The following is a 7,568-nucleotide window of genomic DNA, read 5'->3' as shown; positions in this document are numbered from 1 at the left end:
CATCCAGGTTTCCTACATTTCTTCTGATGGCCAAACCATAGTACGTCTGGAGCTTGTCTATAACTGCATCAGTCAGTCGGCCTCGGCCCGAGAGGCTCTTTCCATCAGAGAGTTTTCCTGCTTTGTTTCCTTTTTTTAGCCTTCGTAACCTTGTGCCCATCTTTTTTTGCACGTGCCCTATGCACTCAACCTTGGATATTTCAACGGAATCACCATATGGCATTTGTGCCTTCACAGCCATAAAAGCCTTGCTGTCATCATCCCCAAGGTATTTGACGTATCGAACGCCGTGAAGCTCCTCACTCCTGCAGAAAATTTTCAGTGCTCCTGCGACTTCCATTCCACCGCTGGTGCCTTGGTAGTTGCTTTGGCACACCTCTCTCTGAAGGGGGTCACTGTTTGTACCCTTGATGCTGCACTTTGGACAACGTTTAGACAAAACCTCCACATCCAGCACTTTCCCAGAGTCTACACTGGTCGCAGAGACTATGCCGTTATTGGAAGTATGGCCTCCCTTCTGCCAGCTTCCATCAAGAGCAACTGCGATGTCTTTATCCCCCTCATTCAGATGCACAGCTTCGTCAGCTGCCCTTTTCATCGACTCCTGAGCAGCAGCTTCGATGTGACCTAGAAGCTCTTGATTGTATTTCGCAAACTTTGTCGGCGGCTTAGGAAGGTTTAGCATAGCACAGAGTATATTTCCTGCAGCCATTCCCTTACCAATGGACCTCAAGGCCTACACTAACCTGAGGTTGGCTTCATAGAGGCCAGAAGTAGTTTTCTTCGACGTCTCAAATCGTTGTGCGGCACTACACACTTCACAGTTCAAACTGTAAACGCTTGCAACACCTACCCGTTTTGTCACAATTTCGATGAGCTCAACACTTCCACCGCACTCTCTGCACACACAAATCTGTGTAATTGCGGCACAAATGCCGTCCATGTCCATTAAGGCATATTGGCTGCTGCTGTGTAGCACATCCTCTTCCTGGAAGCACAGAGAAAATCTTGAAAGCTTCGATGTCGAGGAGCTGGCGCGTTCGGCGTTCGGGATCTCATTCGGTCGTGGACATCCTTTTGCTTTTTCACGATGAGCGTAGCGGTTGCCGTGAAATTCACGCCTGACGAAAGCCTTCTTTGCCCTGGGCATCTCAACTTATCAGCAGCAACCAACACCGGCACAATTTACAATACTGATCGAAAGGAATAGCACTCGGACGCAGCTGCATGAAGGTTGCAGAAACGTGGAAAAAACGTGCAAAGCGTCTCAGGATTGTCTTGGCTAAAAAAGAGGAGCTGTACAATAGTTGCCAGACAATTTTTTATATGTAGCTGATTTTAGACAAGTTTTGAAATCAGGTGGTGGACTTTTTGGTTGAAAAAATTGACGTTAATCCTGAAAGGGGGCGTGGCTGCTCACTACTTGGTTTCGGAAAAAGCGTTTTTCAGCCGTAAATATGGCTTTCTGAGGAAAGTGCGATCATGGAACATGTGTAGAAAGAATTGAACTTCTAAAATTCCAAAAAAAAAACGATTTTTTTCTAATTTTACCTTACCCTGTGCCCTTAAATATTCCGTATAGGTTGGCAGCTCTCAAAAAGCCTAAAAACGCGGCGGTCGCTTCGTCACCGAGTGCCTTCTTTCCAACATTACTAATATTAGCAGAAACAAGAAAGCAAAGCGCCCACTAACGCAAGCGCACACGCTCAGACACACAGTAACGACGCAGTGCAGCAAATGCGGAGTGAACAACGCAGTGAAAGAAACACGAAAAGGAGGGAACACAATGTTGCACTCGAGCTGCAAATACGGCGAAAAGCGGGCCAAGGCGAAAGGTGCCAGCCTCGAGCAGAGCAGACTTCTTTCAGTATAGCTATCCGGACGAGCGCTCGAGCCAACGTTGACTGACCTAGAAGCAAAAAAGAGCAAAAACAATCCCTGTCCGCCGCAAAGCCCGGAGGCTGACAAAGGCCAATGCCACCTAGAACTAGTTTCAGGCCTGCTCACTGCCGCCGTGACGTCACGTGCCTTTACCGAGCCGCGCGGAAGCGGGAGGCTGTGAAGCGCATATCATCGCTTCCCGTGAAAAGAAGGAATGATCGTGACGAAGTGCACATGTGTAATAATTTTATTTTGCCTTTGCATTTTGATTGGCAGTGTATGTTATGAATGCATAATGCTTCAAAATCCGTGCATTTATCTGTATAGCAATTTATTATTCCACTAAAAATAGAGATTATGCGCCGTGGAACGTGTGACCGGTTTATAAGAGTAAAGTTCGATGGCCCAACAAAGTAACGAAATAAAAAAGGTAAATTTAATGAGACTTTATTTACACACACGCTTGGCACATACACACACATACACACTGTGTCCAGAAAACACATGGAAACTGTTGTTACTCATTTTGCAAACTTCTGCAATTTCCATTGTTGAATCGGTGTTTTTCTACTCTTCAGAACATCAGACTTCATGGAAACGTAGTTCTTCAGAAGAGTGTTTGCTGCTGCCACTAATATGTTCGTCAGCACAGTGTCAGGATGGTGACCATTGTTACAGACATCAAAATCCTCTGTTTCACAAAGATGTCTTGTGACAGCCACAAGTAGCTCCCTCTGTTTATGTGTTGCATGAAAACGTGCAGCATTCGCTTTGTTGGTAAGCTTCTCAAGACAATGTGGGCGTGTAGAACCGCATTAACGACAGCCGGTTGAGGAAACTTGAGAGCGCCTCTCGAGAGGTTTTCGATTAGGAGATTCCTTTCAAGTTGAACTTCCCGGTCCTCAGACGTAATATTCATGGCACAATACTGACAGGGCAGCTTCTTTAACGCGGCATGGGCGCAAAAGCCTGCGATGTATGTTATTACCGGCAGAATGGATTTCTTATTTCTTATATCATGATCTGACACCTTTATGCCGTACAACTGAGCTCCCTCAAGTGTTTCAGAACATGGCTTCTGCATTTCCTGCATATCTGGCAAAACCAAACTGTCTTGTAGCCTCAGTTTTTTCTCTGACTCAAAGCCTTGTTGGATTGAGATATGATAATTCGTTCCCGACAGCCGACGGTACTGTCCGAACCTTTCTTCCAGACTGTCGGTCTGAAATTTTCCCAGCAACACGTAGTCGAAATTCAATTCTTCAAGGCAGTACCGGCACAGTTCGACAAGCGAGTAACAAGTCAGCCGCAGCGCTGCATGTGTTTCAGTGGTTAGTGCGCCTGTATCCATCCTGATGTCTCGCCATGCGTCCAACCAATCCACGAATTTATTAAGAAATTCTATCTGCTTGTCAGCCAAACTTTTTACTGGCTCCTGGAGCGGATCTCGTAGGCGCCGGCCTTTGGAGGGGCTTTTCACGTTGACGATATGCCACCACTTCAGTATTAGGTCAATGAAATGCGCTGTCCCTGCGGCGTAGTTCAAATTAAGCTCGTCTCCGTGCATATTTAGAGCCTCCACCACAAATGAACTAAAAACCTTTAAAACAAGCTTCACATTCTGGCGCTCAATGTTGGATGGATGCAGTGCTTTGTAGCTCAATCCATAACCAAACTTTGAGACGCTGTGTTGCTCCGAAGCGTGCATGTCTCGAAGAGCTTTGAAAGACGCTCCATTAACCCGAACTAACGAAGATGTGCTAGGAAATTCAGGGTAGAAGATGCACGTTCCTAGATTTTTCTGGTTTAACCAGTTGTTTCTTATGCACTTCAGAAGATGGACTGGGTCAACTACATAAAAAAGGGGTCTTGATTCGTCTACTGGGTGAGGGTACACAATGTCAACTGTTCGCGTTTTAGAAACAAGGACAGCACTTTTCTGTTTATGGAATTATTATCTGTTATTACTGCGATGACAGTAAGCCCTGCATTCTCTAGCTCCAAAATTGTCTTTCTTAGGGCTGCATGCAATTGGACTGCGTCAATGTTAGATACTGGCAGAATGTGCGCGACATCCTTCTGGGCTGATAGCAAGGACGGGATCATAAAAACATGCGCAGTTTTGGCTGCTTCGCAAGAATTAGAAGCTGCCCCGGTCACTGATCCACCTTTGTATTCGAAGTACGGCTGAATATGGATCTCGTCCATCATTATAGTGACGATCTTTTCATGCGGTTTGAGAAGGCTTGATCGCTTCTTCACATAACGTAAAAACCCTTCATCGTCCTGCTCATTTCCAGGGTTGACGTTATATTGAGAACAGATTCGCATGAGTGTAGATCGATGTGGTAGTGCTAACTTGCCAGCACTGCGAATGAATCGGTAGGCGTGTGGGGAAACAGTGTAAAGAATACTGGAAAATATTAAAAGCTCAGCAGAGTACCGTGCTGAATGGTCCTTCTTGTGCAATAGGTCAAGTTGCTCATTATAAAGCCGAGCGCTTCTGTTTTCTCTTGCGGCAAAAGATCATCACACCTGAGGCTGTCCAGCAAAGAGAAAAGCAAGCTGAAACTTGCCTTCACTTTTTCATCCTTGTCGCAAACGTCTGGAGCCTTGAAACTTCTCATACTGTCTAGTGCAGTCTGAAGGCAGCGCAGATCGTCCAGTATACACGGGATGAGCAGGTCCTTCACAGGCACTTTCACGTTCCTCCAGAAGGCCGTAACCTCCATGTTCTTACTAACAATCACAGATCGTTCGACGTCTGGTGGGTCTTCACCCTCTATGTGAACAAAGAGAACAGCATGCTCTGCTTTTACAGAAGTCCAGTAGGTGGAGAGGTCGAGGCTTTGTAGGCGCGATACAAAGTCTTCATATGACTGCAGCTTATTTTGACGCTCTTGTTCTTCGTGCGATGAAATGGACTGCCGAATAGCTTCCTCTAGATGCGATGCTTCGCGGCGTTTCCTTTTTGCCTCTGGCTGCTGGCGCACTGGTGCGCATTCGCTCAAATAAGCAGGTGCATTAGGAAAAATTGTCAGCACTGCGTCCAACGTAAGCCGAGTAGCGCCCATGGGAGCTTCTACTGTCCTGCCGGTTCTTGGATCGGTGTACGTGGTAGTCGTCCTTAAGTACTCGGCCTTGAAATGGAGCTCGTTCACCTGCAAACCATTCACAAAAAATAAACGGTATATTACAGGCTTCGTGCTCCACATCCGCCTCATTTACTAAGCCACAAAACAAAAAGGAAAGCTACAAAAATCTCGATGAAGCGCGCTGACCAGCAAATACATTGGACAACAATCTACAGATCACTTCGAGCGTGCGCGTTAACTGATAATACGTCCTGGCGTTCCTGGAAAGAACGACATCACTCATGACTTGCGCGATCTTATAACGTTCCAGAACACAAATAAACACCCGTGAAATATCGGGTCTTACTGGCTGGCAAGTAAAAAACACACAAAAGACCATTATTTTCACTTCTGGAAAAAACATCCCTCGAGGCATGCGCACGGCGTTATAAAAATAGCGTATCTCATCACCACAAAGCGCCGCAGTCGAAGCGAACATTTCAGAACAGAAATAAACAGCCGTTACAATATCAGGGCTTACGCTGGCTGGCAAGTCAAAAGCGCACAAGAGATCATTATTGTAGAGCAAGAACCGGACATGCTGGAGGTGGTGCTTTTGGAGCGACTCGAATTACGTAGTATAAACGTACACATACCTTCGGATCACGGAGAGAACGGATATCGACGTCATCGCGACGAACAGCCTGCTCCCACTTTGCTCTTCGGTCATCCTTTGGGAACGAGAACACTCGAACCTTCGGCCCATTGTCGTCATTGCCGCGACAGTTGGGCACGCAGCATCGCCCCATTAGGACAGTTTGCAGGCGTACACTACACGAACATTCAGCGAGTGAAACGCTTCACATCACAACACAGCAGTTCAGAGACACAGAAAAACACGTCTTCTGCAGTCGCGAACAGAACCAGTCCAGAATAGAAACACCAGCATGCCGCGACAGGTCTCGTCAGGCTTAGCAAATCCTACTCTCGAGAACGGCGTGGGCACCTCCGCGCGGCGGAAAGCGTCGGTCAAAACTGACTGACGTCAGCAGTCGCGACAGGAGGAGTGAGCAGGCCTGATAGTCCAGAGGGCGCTGCAAAGGCGGGCGCAGGAGAGTTCTGGTGGTCGGGGACTCGAATGTAGCGAGGGTTGAGGGAGGCGTTCTGACGGCAGCGAAGGCAGACAGACGGGTGCAGGTGGAGGCTCAGTCGGGAAAGTGCATGGTGGATGCAATGGCCAGAGCCCAGGAGGTGGTGGTGGGCAGCATGGATGGCGAACACCTTGTGGTCATCCATGCTGGTCTCAATGATGTACTGCAGGGGAGGAGCCAGAAACTTGAGACGCAGTTGGAGGTGGGGATGCGTAGGCTTAGAGAGGCCTCTGAGTGTGTGCATGTGACCATATGCACAATCCCAGAGGTCCAGAGGCAGGCTCACGAAACGGAAAGGAAGGTCGTGAAGACTAATCGGGTAATTAGGCTATTGAGTCGACGACTAAGATACGAGGTGATGGAGGTCAACAGGGAAGTGTACGAGGTTAGGCCCCACCCTTTTGCACAGGATGGCATCCACTACGGTGGTGCCACTGGCAAGAAGGCGGGTAGTAGGATAGGTCGCCAGGCAACAGCTTTTTTTTGGGGGACCCAGAGCTCTGAAGGAACCAGTGTAGAGAAGGAAGAATTAAGATCAAACGGACAATGGAACCATAGGGGAAGAAAGAGACGCAAGCGCCAGGGCCAAGTTAATTCAGATATAGGTTTCATTAACATGCAAGGTGGCAGGAATAGACTGAAATGGGAGGAAATAGAAGAACAGCTAAGACAGGAGGAATTAATTGTATATGGTTTAGCGGAAACACATCTTACAGACATGGAGCAACTACCCTGTAACCCAGACTACGCATGGGAATATTGCAATAGAACAGAGGGCAGCAGAAAGGGAGGTGGAATTGGGGCATTCATTCATAAAAGTATGAATTTTCAAAGGGTTAGACTGGGATGCAGGGAACATTTATGGCTAAAAGGAACAGTGGCAGGCAAGCAAACACTCCTTGGCTTTGTATACGTGTGGACAGGGGTTAATGCCAAAGAGGAAAACAGGAAAATGTTAGAATGTATTGCAAGCGACATTGATGAGCTAGGAGGACAGGGCGAGATAATTATATTAGGCGACATGAATGCACACATAGAAGACCTGGAAGGGTACACGGATTCGACAGGAAGCATGCTGCAGGACATGTGTGACAGGCATGATTTAGTTGTATGCAGCAGCACCGAGAAGTGTGAAGGGCTCATAACATGGGAGGCGGGGAGTCTGCACTCGACGATAGATTATGCACTAATGTCACAGAGGATGTAAAACAGATTAGGGGTAATGAGCATAAATGAAGATGGTTCCAGAAGTCTAGGTAGTGACCACAAGCGTATCAAGTTGAGCTTCAGAAGAAAAAAGCAATGTAGGACTGAAGCAAGGTGAACAATCAGGGGGAAATTTTTACTCAGAAAAGCAATTGGAAGTAGCAGCCAAACAAATCGAGAAAGTAATTTTTGAGGATAGTGAAACAGAATTGACTTATACCAAAATAAACTCAATTACTGGAGCTAGAGCAAGCTA

At 47.1% G+C, this 7,568-nt stretch overlaps 1 pseudogene; it reads right to left on the bottom strand.

Annotated features, from left to right (window-relative positions):
- Positions 1–2,705: 2,705 nt before the first annotated feature.
- LOC144110211 (uncharacterized) lies at positions 2,706–5,764 on the bottom strand (annotated as a pseudogene).
- Between the last annotated feature and the right edge of the window lie 1,804 nt (positions 5,765–7,568).

Source organism: Amblyomma americanum, chromosome 11 (genome assembly GCF_052857255.1).
Source record: "Amblyomma americanum isolate KBUSLIRL-KWMA chromosome 11, ASM5285725v1, whole genome shotgun sequence".
NCBI classification, from domain to species: Eukaryota; Metazoa; Arthropoda; class Arachnida; order Ixodida; family Ixodidae; genus Amblyomma; species Amblyomma americanum.
The sequence above is the reverse complement of the archived record's forward strand: the minus strand, read 5'-3'. Positions and strand labels throughout refer to the sequence as shown.